The following is a 12,877-nucleotide window of genomic DNA, read 5'->3' as shown; positions in this document are numbered from 1 at the left end:
CTCACAGAATATAATTTAGCCCCCTCATAAAATATAATGCAGGCTCCTCTCATAGAATATAATGCAGCACCCCAGAAAATATAATGCAACTCCCTCAGGTATAACGCAGTCCCCACCATAGAATATAATGTAGCACCCTCATAGGGTATAATGCAGCCCCCTCATATAGTATATATAATGCAGCCACCACAGAATATAATGTAGTCAACTCAGAGAATGCAGCCCCACCGCAGAATATAATGCAGCCCCCACATAGAGTATACTGTAGCCCCTTCACATAGTATGATGTAGCCCCCCATTATATAATGTAGTTCCCTGAGAATAATGCAGTCCCCCCAGAATATAATGTAGTCCTCTCATAAAGTATAATGCAGCCCCTCTCCACCCCCATCACCTCCATCATTGCCTCCCCACCATCATTGCCTATCACCTCCATCATTGCCTCCCATACCATCATTGCCCATCACTTCCATCATTGCCTCCCCTCACCCTCATTGCCCATCACCTCCATCATTCCCTCCCTCACCATGATTGCCTATCATCTCCATCATTGTCGCACCCACCATCATTGCCCATCACTTCCATCATTGCCTCCCATCACCTCCATCATTGCCTCTCCACCACCACCATCATTGCCCATCACCTCCATCATTGTCTCCCCCCACCAATATCATTGTCCTTCACCACCACACACACAGCTCACCGCAGCAGCAGCTCATCACACACACACTCACTCATGCAGGCACACACACACGCAGGCATACACACAAGCAGGCACACACATGCAGCAGCTCATCCCAGCAGCCTCTTCCTCGCTGGATTCCTGGAAGCTTTCTCACTGAGACAGCAGCACGCTGGATGATGACGTCATCCAGCTGGGCTGTCTCAGACAGGAAGCAGGATGCTGGGAGATGAGCTGCTCTGTGAGTCTGTGTGCCTGCGTGTTTGTATGTGTGCGGTGCTGTGTGTGTGTGTGGGTGTGCGGTACTTTGTGAGTGTGTGTGTGTGGTGCGGCTTTACATGTGGGCAGTGTTAGCTGCACCCTGCGGCTAACGCTGCCCGCTATTAAAGAGAAATGGTATTTACGCCTCTCCACGCCCATACGGGCGTGGGGAAGCGTGAATATTCATTTTGCTTTAGCAGCGGGGGCAGAATCCTGTCTCCAGCTGCTGCTACTGGCACAGGACTGGCCCCCTTGACTCAGGGGCCCTATAGCCACTGGCAAGGGACCTCTGGAGCAGTGGGGGCCCTAGGCAGCTGCTGGCCAGTATGCCAGCAGGTGTCAGTGCCTGGGCCCACCGGAGAATCCTCCGGTTCTCCGGTAGGCCAGTCCGAGCCTGTCTCTAAGTATTGAATCTATCTGAGAGATTAAGGACATGGACAAAAGCAATAAAAATACATTTAAGTAAAATAATCTGAACACAAAAGATTCTCAAGTTGCATGTGGATTTTACAAACATATGATGTACTGTATACAGTATATATTTATATTATATTTATAAGCCACATTGGAATATAAATAATCTTTCAAAATAAGGAAATGGGTAAAAAAGGAAATCTGAACATTTTTGCAACAATTTTAAAATAATGATAAATATCTGTCAAAATAGAAATGTACAAAGTAGTGTGAAATAAAAATAAAATAAGTAACATATTAAATAAAAAAAACTACCTGCCTGAAATTATCAAAATATAGTTTATGATGCCTACATTTCAAACACACACTTATAAAGGTGTATAAAAAATATAATAATATTTAAAGCAATATTTATTTTCTGTTGTAATGTGTTTACAGTGCCTATGAAGGCCTATGTGATGCCATAGCAACAAGAAAAGCTTGTTCAGTCTGATCCTGTGATAATACTCATTTCCATCTGTCCCTTGCTAACCTATTGACTATTAGTTAGCAATAAGTAGGGGACAAGTTGAAAAGAATATGATTGAAGGCTCAGACTACATAGAATTTTTTGTTAGTCCAGAGACATAGTTCATGCATGAGCTTTAGACACCAAATAATAGGACAGTTTTGTTAAATTAAAAAACTGCTTTATATTTTACTAGCTGAAGAGCCCGGCGTCACCGGGCATAGTAACTAACTGTGGTTAGTTATAGCACTTCATTTCTCTCATTTTTCCATCATGCCTCTGTTGGCAGATATGCAACAGATACAGACTTATTTGTGTGCAGGAGGAGTTTACACTTTTCTGACGGCGATGTTGTTGCTGTTATATGCTTAGGTTAATGTAATGCATATACTTGTTGCACTTTGGTTTCACTTTCTCTTTGGTAAAAAGGCCTTTTAGACTTCCTGTTATGCTTTATTAAGAAGCTGATGCATGTACCTCATGTTCTGTGTAGATAAAAGTTGAATTACCCCATATAATCTACTCTCACAAGTTTCTTCTGCAACCAAATTATGCAACATCCTCTCATTTCCCCCTTACATCTCTCATTTTCCCTCTCACTCCTCTCATTTTCCCCCTCACTCATCTCATTTTCCACCCAACAGCTGTCATTTTGACCTCACACCTGGAATTTTCCGATTACTCCACTATTTTCCCCTCACTCCTCTCATTTTGCAATCACACCTCTTCATTTTCACGTCACACCCAGGGTCGTACTGGCCCACCAGAGAATCGGAGGATTCTCCGGTGGGCCCAAGCATTGACACTTGCTGGCATATTGGCCAGCAGCTTCCTAGGGCCCCCACTGCTCAAGGGGCCCCCCTGCCAGTGGCTTGTCGCTAATAGCAGCACACCCAGCTGCTATGGGGCCCCTGAGTCAAGGGGGGCCCTCCCGGTGCCAGAGAGCAGCAGCTGGAGACAGGAACCTGTCGCCGCTGCTAAAGAGAAATGAATATTCATGCTTCCCCATGCCCCCATGGGCATGGAGAGGAATGAATACCATTTCACTTTAATAGCAGGCAGCATTAGCCTTAGGTTGAGGCTAACACTGCCCACAGGTGCTGCTGAATCGGGGCCCCAGAGGTGGACCCCTAAAGGGCGGCAAACCCTGATTGTGATCCCTGCAGCTTGGGACCGGAGCTGCAGGGATCCAACGCCATCCTCCTTCCTGCCTGCCTGTCCGGCACTTCCTGTCTGACTCAGAGCAGCTGGATGACGTCATCATTCAGTGTAGCTGCTTCAGAGAGGAAGCTGCTGGGATGTGCTGCGACTGCTGTGAACGTGTGGAGAGGTGAGTGGGTGCTGTGTGTGTGTCTCTGCCTGCCTGCATTTGTGCGGCTGTGTGTGTATGTGGTGTGGTGTGGTGCTTTGTGTGTGTGTGTGTGAGAGAGGCGTGCATTGCTGTCTGCATGTGGTACTGTATGTGTGATAGTGGTGTTGAGTGTGAGTGGTGGGGGAATGCAATGATGGAGGTGGTGGGGGGAGGCGATGGTGGTGGTGAAGCGAGGCAATGATGGTGGTGGGGGAGGCAATAATGGTGGTGATGGGGGAGGCAATGATGATGGTTGTGGAGGCAATGCTGATGGTGGTGGTGGAGGCAATGATGGTGGTGATGGGGGAGGCAATGATGATGGTTGTGGAGGCAATGCTGATGGTGGTGGGGGAGGCAATGATGGAGGTGGTGGAATGGGCAATGATGGGGTGGTGGGGGAGGCAATGATGTTGATGGTGGTGGGGGGAGGCAATGATGGTGGTGATGGGGGAGGCAATGATGGTGGTGGTGGAGGCAATGATGGTGGTGCAGGAGGCAATGGTGGTGGGGGAGGCAATGATGATGGTGGTAGGGGAGGCAATGATGGAGGTGGTGGAATGGGCTATGATGGGGTGGTGGGGGAGAAGGCAATGATGGTTGTGGTAAAAAGGACAATTATGATGGTGGTGGTGGAGGCAATGATGGAGGTGGTGGAATGGGCAATGATGGGGTGGTGGGGGAGAAAGCAATGATTGTTGTGGTGTAAAGGACAAAGATGGTAGTGGTGGAAAGGACAATGGTGGTGGGGAGGAGGCAATGATGGAGGTGGTGGGTGAGAAGGCAATGAAGGGGGTGGAGAACAATGATGGTGGTGGAGGGGGGCTGCATTATACCTTTTCATTGGGCTGCATTATACCCTATGAGGGGGCTCCATTATAATTATGTGGGGGGCTGCATTATTCTCTCAGGGGGCTACATTATACTATATGAGGGGAGCTGCATTATGGCCTATGAAGGGGCTACAATATATTCTATGCCTTATGAGGGGGTTACATTTTATATTCTGTAGAGGGGCTGCATTATATTATATGTGGGGCTGCATTATTCTATCGGGGCTGCATCATACTATATGAGGGGAGCTGCATTATGCCTTATGAGGGGGCTACAGTATATTCTATGGGGGCAGAGGTGTATCTAGCCTTTCCTGCACCCGGGGCAAAGGATCAGTTTGGCGCCCCCCCAAACCTCCCCCAAACCTCCCCGATTTGAACCTTAACTCTATTGAAACTGTATGACCAAGCCAAGGTACATTCCTGAATCCCCATAATGTTAAAATAGATACCAATAAAAGTAAAATTAATTGAGACATCAGTAGGTTAAGTGTTTTTGAATATCCATATTGAATCAGGAGCCCCATATAATCCTTCATAAAGGTTAATAATGGCCCCATAAGATGCTCCATAGACATATTTGCCCAACATAGTGCTGCAGAAACGTTGATTATGGCCCCATAAGATGCTCCATAAAGATATTTGCCCCATATAGTGCTGCAGAAACTTTGATTATGGCCCCATAAGATGCTCCATAGAGACATTTGCCCCGTATAGTGCTGCACAAACTTTAATTATGGCCCCATAAGATGCTCCATACAGACATTTGCCCCATATAATGCTGCACAAACGTTATGGCCCCGTAAGATACTCCATCCAGACACTTGCCCCATATAGTGCTGCACAAACGATTATGGCCCCATACAGATACTTGCCCCATATAGTGCTGCACAAACGTTATGGCCCCATAGATGCTCCATACAGGCACTTGTCCCATATAGTGCTGCACAAACGTTATGGCCCCATAGATGCTCCATACAGGCACTTGTCCCATATAGTGCTGCACAAACGTTATTGCCCAATAAGATGCTCCATACAGACACTTGCCCAGTTATAGTGCTGCACAAAAGTTATGGCCCCATAGATGCTCTATACAGACACTTGCCCCATATAGTGCTGCACAAACGTTATTGCCCAATAAGATGCTCCATACAGACACTTGCCCAGTTATAGTGCTGCACAAAAGTTATGGCCCCATAGATGCTCTATACAGACACTTGCCCCATATAGTGCTGCACAAATGTTATGGCCCCATAGATGCTCCATACAGGCACTTGCCCCATATAGTGCTGCACAAACGTTATGGCCCCATAAGATGCTCCATACAAGCACTTGCCCCATATAGTGCTGCACAAACGTTATGGCCCCATAAGATGCTCTATACAGACACTTGTCCTATATAGTGCTGCACAAACATTATGGCCCCATAAGATGCTCCATGAAGGCACTTGCCCCATATAGTGCTGCACAAACGTTATGGCCCCATAAGATGCCCCATACAGACACTTGCCCCATTTGCTGTTGCTGCGATAAAAAAAAAAAAATCACATACTCACCTCTCCGTCGCTCAGGCCCCCGGCACTTTCAATATTCACCTGCTCCTTGTTCCAGCCGCCGCTCCATCTTCAGCGTCTTCTGCACTGACTTTCAGGCAGAGGGCGCGCACTAACTACGTCACCGCACCCTCTGACCTCAGCGTCACTGCAGAAGATGCTGAAGACGGAGCGGCGGCTGGAATGAGGAGCAGGTGAATATCGCGCTGCGCTCCCCTGCCCGTTATACTCACCTGCTCCTGGCACGGTCCCTGCAGGTCCCTGCTTCCCCGGAGCCGGCAGCTTCTTCCTTTATTGAGCGGTCACCTTTACCGCTCATTACAGTAATGAATATGCGGCCCCAGCCCTATGGGAGGTGGAGCCGCATATTCATTACTGTAATGAGCGGTACCATGTGACCGCTCAGTACAGGAAGAAGCTGGGGCGCCGGGGAGCCAGGGACATGCAGGGACCGCGCCAGAAGCAGGTGAGTATAATTAGACAGCCCCCCGCTCCCCCTCCCCTGCCGACCTCTGGGTATGACTCGACGAGGAGCCTCCTTGGACCGCCGCATCATCAGGCAGCCCGCTGGCGCCCCCCTGTCGGCTGCACCCGAGTCACATCCCCCGGCTGCCCCCCTGGATACGCCACTGTATGGGGGGCTGCCTTATGAGGGGGATGCTTTATACTCTGAGGGGGCTACATTGTATTCTGTGGAGATGCTGGATTATATTATATGAGGGTGCTACATTATATTCTATGGGAGGGGCTTCATTATACCTTATGATGGGGTTGCATTATATTTTGTGGAGTGCTGTATTATACCCTATGAGGGGGGCTGCATTATATTCCATGAGGGAGGCTACATTATATTCTATGAGGGGGGCTGCTTTATATTCTATTAGGGGGCTACCCCAACCCCTGTTACATAATTAAGATGTGTACTACCTTATATTATACCCTGATATTAGCGTGTTTTACCATACAATCGATGGTCTTGAATGTATTTCTATGTAGCTACATAGTGGGCCCCAAGAATGATTTTCTCTGGTGGGCCCAAGGTGCTCCAGTCCGACGCTGCTCACACCTCTCATTTTCACCTCACACCTCTCATTTTCCCCTCAGTATATACCTGTATGTCATCTTCCCTGTATATAGTATATACCTGTATGTCATCTCCTGTATATAGTATATACCTGTATGTCATCTCCCCTGTATGTGGTATATACCTGTATGTCATCTCCTGTATGTAGTATATACCTGTATGTCATCTCCCCCTGTATATAGTATATACCTGTATGTCATCTCCTCCTGTATATAGTATATCCTGCTCCGCGGTTTATGTTGTGTCTTGCAGGTTTACCGGCGCCATTTTGTTGAAGCAGAAGTTTTTTTAACACAATATTAACCCCTTAACGACTGCCGATACAACTTTTAACGGCAGTAGTTAAGGGGCCTTATTCCTCTTGCCCCTCACGCTCCTCCTTTATTCATAGCCTCCTCCTGCACCTCATTCTCCTCCTTTATATACAACATTCACGCTCCTCCTTTATATACAGCATTTTTTCTGCAGCACAGGTTTTCTCCTTTATAGTCACCTCCTCCGGAAGCACCTCACACTCCTCTTCCATATACAATTGGAAACACTTCATCTTATACAATTGGAAACACATGAACTCTAATTGCAATAAAGCGCATCGTATACACAGCCTACTTCTTCTGCAGCACCACACTTTCCTCCTTTAGACCTCGTTCACACGTTATTTGGTCAGTATTTTTACCTCACTATTTGTAAGCTAAAACTTGGAGTAACACAATCAAAGGAAAAGTATATTGGAAACACGTCACCACTTCTGTATTTTTCTCCCACTCGTGGTTTTGGCTTATAAAATGGCTGCCAAGAGGCACTCTCTCTTCATCTCATGTTCTCTGTCCCGTTACCTCTGTGAATTATAAACTCGGGGCCATACTGCTAAGCGTGCTCTTACAGGACCCATTTCTAGTTGACCATTCTATCCTTCTGTCAGTTATCTTCCTTTTTACTCTGGTTCACACAAACCACTGTCTTGGTCTTCTCTCACTTAGGGACACCCACATCATGCTTACTATCCAGACCTTAGGTCAGCAGCTGATGCACACTGGGCCCTATCTAATGTCCTGACAGGAAACTGTTTCTTCACCTTAGCCCTCCTATTCTGGGCTAGTCCCAAATCTAGTTCCCCTTACTGTCAGGCAGAACACAACACCAACGTTAATAATGCATATCATTATACACCAGGGGGTGCAACGTTAGTCCGTCTCCACGTGGTTCACCCTGGGTAACGCTAAAGGACTAGAAATCTTGACAACCAAACAGTCAAATTACATCTACATTTCTTGGTCAATATATTTTTACATCATTTCAACTCTGATTTCTGTTCCTTTGTCCCCTTTCAGTCACTGTTTATTGTTCGTTTTTCATTCTTATATGATGTTAACCCCTTCATGACCTTGCCGTATTTTGCAATTCTGACCAGTGTCCCTTTATGAGGTAATAACTCAGGAACGCTTCAACGGATCCTAGCGATTCTGAGATTGTTTTTTCGTGACATATTGGGCTTCATGTTAGTGGTAAATTTAGGTCGATAATTTCTGAGTTTATTTGTGAAAAAAATGGAAATTTGGCAAAAATTTTGAAAATTTCGCAATTTTCACATTTTGAATTTTTATTCTGTTAAACCAGAGAGGTATGTGACACAAAATAGTTAATAAATAACATTTCCCACATGTCTACTTTACATCAGCACAATTTTGGAAACAAATTTTTTTTTTGCTAGGAAGTTATAAGGGTTAAAATTTGACCAGTGATTTCTCATTTTTACAACAAAATTTACAAAACCATTTTTTTAGGGACCACCTCACATTTGAAGTCAGTTTGAGGGTTCTATATGGCTGAAAATACCCCAAAGTGACACCATTCTAAAAACTGCACCCCTCAAGGTGCTCAAAACCACATTCAAGAAGTTTATTAACCCTTCAGGTGTTTCACAGCAGCAGAAGCAACATGGAAGTAAAAAATGAACATTTAACTTTTTAGTCACAAAAATGATCTTTTAGCGAAATTTTTTTTATTTTCCCAAGGGTAAAAGGAGAAACTGGACCACGAACGTTGTTGTCCAATTTGTTCTGAGTACGCTGATACCTCATATGTGGGGGTAAACCACTGTTTGGGCGCACGGCAGGGCTCGGAAGGGAAGCAGCGCCATTTGACTTTTTCAATGAAAAATTATCTCCATCGCTAGCAGACACCATGTCACGTTTGGAGAGCCCCTGTGTGCCTAAACATTGGAGCTCCCCCACAAGTGACCCCATTTTGGAAACTAGACCCCCAAAGGAACTTATCTAGAAGCATAGTGAGCACTTTAAACTCTCAGGTGCTTCACAAATTGATCCGTAAAAATGAAAAAGTACTTTTTTTTCACACAAAATTTTTTTAGCCTCAATTTTTTCATTTTCACATGGGCAACAGGATAAAATGGATCCTAAAATTTGTTGGGCAATTTCTCCTGAGTACGCCGATACCTCATATGTGGGGGTAAACCACTGTTTGTGTGCACGGCAAGGCTCGGAAGGGGAGGCGTGCCATTTGACTTTTTGAATGGAAAATTAGCTCCAATCATTAGCGGACACCATGTCGCGTTTGGAGAGCCCCTGTGTGCCTAAACATTGGAGCTCCCCTACAAGTGACCCCATTTTGGAAACTAGACCCCCCAAGGAACTTATCTAGATGCATAGTGAGCACTTATAACCCCCAGGTGCTTTACAGAAGTTTATAACGCAGAGCCGTGAAAATAAAAAAATAATTTTTCTTTCCTCAAAAATGATTTTTAGCCCAGAATTTTTTATTTTCCCAAGGGTAATAGGAGAAATTGGACCCCAAATGTTGTTGTCCAGTTTGTCCTGAGTACGATGATACCCCATATGTGGGGGTAAACCACTGTTTGGGCGCACCGCAGGGCTCGGAAGGGAAGGCACGCCATTTGGCTTTTTGGAAAATTAGCTCCAATCATTAGCGGACACCATGTCGCGTTTGGAGAGCCCCTGTGTGCCTAAACATTGGAGCTCCCGCACAAGTGACCCCATTTTGGAAACTAGACCTCCGAAGGAACTAATCTAGATGTGTGGTGAGCCTTTGAACCCCCAAGTGCTTCACAGAAGTTTATAACGCAGAGCCATGAAAATAAAAAATAATTTTTCTTTTCTCAAAAATGATTTTTTAGCCCACATTTTTTTATTTTCCCAAGGGTAACAGGAGAAATTGGACCCCAAAAGTTGTTGTCCAGTTTCTCCTGAGTACGCTGATACCCCATATGTGGGGGTAAACCACTGTTTTGGCACACGTCGGGGTTTGGAAGGGAAGTAGTGACGTTTTAAAATGCAGACTTTGATGGAATGCTCTGCGGGCGTCAGGTTGCGTTTGCAGAGCCCCTGATGTGCTTAAACAGTAGGAACTCCCCACAAGTGACTCCATTTTGGAAACTAGACCCCCAAGGGAACTTATCTAGATGTGTGGTGAGCACTTTGAACCCCCAAGTGCTTCACAGAAGTTTATAACGCAGAGCCGTGAAATTAATAAATGTGTTTCCTTTCCTCAAAAATATTTTTTTTAGCCCAGAATTTTTTATTTTTGCAAGGGTAACAGGAGAAATTTGACCCCAAAAGTTGTTTTCCAGTTTCTACTGAGTACGCTGATACCCCATATGTGGGGGTAAACCACTGTTTGGGCACATGCCGGGGCTCGGAAGGGAAGTAGTGATGTTTTGAAATGCAGACTTTGATGGAATGGTCTGCAGGCATCATGTTATGTTTGCAGAGCCCCTGATATGCCTAAACAGTAGAAACCCCCCCACAAGTGACCCCATTTTGGAAACTAGACCCCCCAAGGAACTTATCTAGATGTGTGGTGAGCACGTTCAACCCCCAAGTGCTTCACAGACGTTTACAATGCAGAGCCGTGAAAATATAAAATCATTTTTCTTTCCTCAGAAAAGATGTTTTAGCAAGCAATTTTTTATTTTCACAAGGGTAACAGGAGAAATTGGACCCCAATATTTGTTGCCCAGTTTGTTGTGAGTACGCTGATACCCCATATGTGGAGGTAAACCACTGTTTGGGCACACGACAGGGCTCGGAAGGGAAGTAGTGACATTTGAAATGCAGACTTTGATGGAATGGTCTGCGGGCGTCACATTGCATTTGCAGAGCCCCTGATGTGCCTAAACAGTAGAAACACCCCACAAGTGACCCCATTTTGGAAACTAGACCCCCCAAGGAACTTATCTAGATGTGTGGTGAGCACGTTCAACCCCCAAGTGCTTCACAGAAGTTTATAACGCAGAGCCGTGAAAATAAAAAATAATTGTTCTTTCCTCAAAAATTATGTTTTAGCAGGTAATTTTTTATTTTTGCAAGGGTATCAGGAGAAATTGGACCCCAACAGTTGTTGCCCAGTTTGTCCTGAGTACGCTGGTACCCCAAATGTGGGGGTAAACCACTGTTTGGGCGCACGTCGGGGCTTGGAAGGGAGGGAGCACCATTTGACTTTTTGAACGCAAGATTGGCTGGAATCAATGGTGGCGCCATGTTGCGTTTGGAGACCCCTGATGTGCCTAAACAGTGGAAACCCCTCAATTCTAACTTCAACACTAACCCCAACACACCCCTAATCCTAATCCCAACTGTAGCCATAACCCTAATCACAACCCTAACCCCAACACACCCCTAACCACAACCCTAACCCCAACACACCCATAACCCTAATTCCAATCCTAATCCTAACCCTAGTCCCAACCCTAACCCTAATCCCAACCCTAACCACAACTGTAACCCCAACACACCCCTAACCCTATCCGTAACCCTAACCACAAGCCTAATCTTAACCCTATTTCTAACCCTAGCCCTAATTCCAACCCTAACTCTAATTCCAACCCTAACCCTAAGGCTATGTGCCCACGTTGCGGATTCGTGTGAGATTTTTCCGCACGATTTTTGAAAAATCTGCAGGTAAAAGGCACTTCGTTTTACCTGCGGATTTACAGCAGATTTCCAGTGTTTTTTTTGTGCGGATTTCACCTGCGGATTCCTATTGAGGAACAGGTGTAAAACGCTGCGGAATCTGCACAAAGAATTGACATGCTGCGGAAAATACAACGCAGCGTTTCTGCACGGAATTTTCCGCACCATGGGCACAGCGGATTTGGTTTTCCATAGGTGTACATGGTACTGTAAACCTGATGTAAAACTGCTACGAATTCGCAGCGGCCAATCTGCTGCGGATCCGCGGCCAATCCGCTGCGGATCCGCGGCCAATCCGCTGCGGATCCGCGGCCAATCCGCTGCGGATCCGCGGCCAATCCGCTGCGGATCCGCAGCCAAATTCGCACTGTGTGCACATGCCATAACCCTAACCCTACCCCTAACCCTACCCCTAACCCTAACCCTACCCCTAGTTCTAACCCTAGTTCTAACCCTAACCCTAGTGGAAAAAAAATATATATATTTTCTTTATTTTATTATTGTCCCTACCTATGGGGGTGATAAAGGGGGGGGGGTTTATTTATTATTTTTTTTATTTTGATCGCTGTGATAGAACCTACCACAGCGATCAAAATGTACTTGTAACGAATCTGCCAGCCGGCAGATTCGGCGGGCGCACTGAGCATGCGCCCGCCATCTTGGAAGATGGCGGCGCCCAGTTAGAAGACGGACCGACTTCGGGAGGCTCGGTAAGTATGAGGGGGTGGTGGGGGGGTGGATCGGAGCACAGGGGGGGGATCGGAGGACGGGGGGAGCGGACAGGAGCACGGGGGAGCGAACAGGGGGACGGAGGGGGGTACCGGACAGAACGGAGGACTGGGGAGGAGATCGGGGGCGGTGGGGGGGGCCAGAACATGATTTCCAGCCATGGCAGATGCTATTGCAGCATCGGCCATGGCTGGATTGCAATATTTCACCATTTTCATAGGTGAAATATTGCAAATTGCTCTGATTGGCTGTTGCACTTTCAACAGCCAATCAGAGCGATCGTAGCCACGTGGGGGCAAGCCACCCCCCCTAGGCTGAAGTACAACTCCCCCTCTCCCTGCAGATCGGGTAAAATAGGAGTTAACCCTTTCACCCGATCTGCAGGGATGCGATCATTCCATGACGCCACATAGGCGTCATGGGTCGGGAAGGGGTTTTAAAATATGTTCATATGATTAAAAAAAAATATATACACCATAGCAGTACTTGAGGTGAAACTGGGGCAGTATATTCATC

General features: G+C 46.3%; 1 protein-coding gene across 3 annotated transcripts in view; it reads right to left on the bottom strand.

Annotated features, from left to right (window-relative positions):
• Positions 1 to 12,877, bottom strand: part of LOC143815608 (bile acid receptor-like) — a 210,884-nt gene that overhangs the window by 34,239 nt on the left and 163,768 nt on the right. The window lies entirely within an intron of this gene.

Source organism: Ranitomeya variabilis, chromosome 3, assembly GCF_051348905.1.
Source record: "Ranitomeya variabilis isolate aRanVar5 chromosome 3, aRanVar5.hap1, whole genome shotgun sequence".
Taxonomy (NCBI): Eukaryota; Metazoa; Chordata; class Amphibia; order Anura; family Dendrobatidae; genus Ranitomeya; species Ranitomeya variabilis.
Note: the sequence above shows the minus strand (reverse complement) of the source record. Positions and strands in the feature narration are given on the sequence as shown.